This window comes from Rhagoletis pomonella, unplaced genomic scaffold (assembly GCF_013731165.1).
Source record: "Rhagoletis pomonella isolate Grant_MI unplaced genomic scaffold, Rhpom_1.0 Rhpom_scaffold_00001, whole genome shotgun sequence".
Taxonomy (NCBI): Eukaryota; Metazoa; Arthropoda; class Insecta; order Diptera; family Tephritidae; genus Rhagoletis; species Rhagoletis pomonella.
In genome coordinates, this window is record NW_023458555.1 from 63,655 (window position 1) to 65,495 (window position 1,841).

Sequence of the window (1,841 nt, forward strand, 5' to 3'; positions counted from 1 at the left end):
ATATATGTATCTGTATTCATATGGAATAGTAGCTTATGTCGAAAGGCTGGCTTTAGTATAATGCAGCATTTGCAGCATACGATTGCGAATGACTTACTGGCGCCGAGCCGTTAAAGAACTGTTCTTATATTCTTATTTAGCCCCACCAAAAAATTCCTTGTCGTTTAAAGAATAAAGCCAACTTCCCGACACAAGCTACTATTCCATACGAACACAGATATGTGCGTACTTATTTTGACGTAGAATACGTCTTACGTTACCATATGGAAGCTATGTTCAAATGTTGTAGTTGAAATTTTTAGAGCTTCACGAAAACGCTCTTTCACGAGAACTAATGTAGCGATTTCAAAGAAAAGTGTGGTGTTGTAAAGATAAAATTCCAAGCCTTTCGACAGATTCCTTTATGTAAGTAACCAAATCGGTAGCTGTCGTAGAAACAACGATAAATATTGGCTTATTTCGGGGTCAATTTTGAGCCTTTAGAGTGCTCTAGCAACTTATGATTTGCAGATATTATTTTTCATTTTCGGTATATAAGTTTTTTGGAGAAATTGAAATACTAATGTGTACAAATTTTATATAAATTCAACAAATATTGAGAAATTTTTGAAAAAATTAGCAAATTTTTCTTATTACCAAAATGCTCGAAAACCGCTCGAATGATTTTGTTTTTGTTTTCTTTAATCAAAAATTCAAAGTTTTTCCTTTCGTTTGGTTTATGGGAAGTATTGGTTGATATCTTGGTAAGGCTTCCTCAAGTGGGCACCGAATTTACCAACATTAATATTTTTCAATGATATTTACGCAGCGCCGAGGTGTGTAGTGGAACAGTACCCTGTTTAATTATGTTGCGAAATTCCAAATAGTTTTCTTTTAATCAACGATTGAAAAATTTTGCGGTGTTTTGGAAATTTTTATTTTTCTTTGAAAGTTTTTTTCATAGATAAATGCAGAAATGTGTATTACATAAGTTGTTGTTAGAGATTTTCGTCCACGAGGCGCAGAAATTGCTTAAAGGTTCAATTTTCAGAAAAAAATGATTGAAAAGCAAAACAAAATATTTTTGTAACGCAAATTATTTCATTGTATAGTTTAATGTTTCTTAAATCTGCACCCAAAAAATGTTTTCATTCGGACACTTACGTTCAAAGAAAAATAAAAATTTCCAAAACACTGCAAATCGTTGATTAAAAGAAAACTATTTGGAATTTTGCAACAAAAATTAAACAGGGTACTGTTCTACTACAAACCTCGGCACTGCCTGAATATCATTGAAAAATATTAATGTTGGTAAATTCGGTGCACACTCGAGGAATCTCTGTACTCATACTCTGTAATTGAGCAATAATTGTTATTTTACTAAGTATAAATGATCGTTTAAAGGTCCTAAAGGTTCTACATATTTACCTAACCTTTAATGCACTTTTCTGTAGCAGTTTTAACATTACATTAAAAAATGCCTTGAATCGCATTAAAAATGTAATTCTTACGAAAACGACACATATACCTTAACATTAGGATCGAAAATTTACGCAATATATTCGTTGGTATTGGTCATCAAAATTTACTTTTTACATGCATCTAGACATTTCATATGTTGTCCTTATTATATGTATACCTTTTCGAACTGCGAACCAATTACCCATTCAAGTTATTTTGAAAATTACAAAAAGGAATTCACAGTTTGCACGAAAAAATTTTATGAAACTTTGGTAATGGCGCAAAAATATCACCCGCGTGCATTTACGTAAATTAAAAAAATATCTTGTCAAATATTTTCAAGTAATAATAATAATAATAGATTGGCGCTTACACATATGTTAGTGTTTGGCCGAGCTTCT

The 1,841-nt window shown here is 31.5% G+C and overlaps 1 protein-coding gene across 4 annotated transcripts in view; it reads left to right on the plus strand.

Moving 5' to 3' along the window:
- LOC118735560 overlaps positions 1-1,841 on the plus strand; it is a 36,577-nt gene that overhangs the window by 21,336 nt on the left and 13,400 nt on the right. The window lies entirely within an intron of this gene.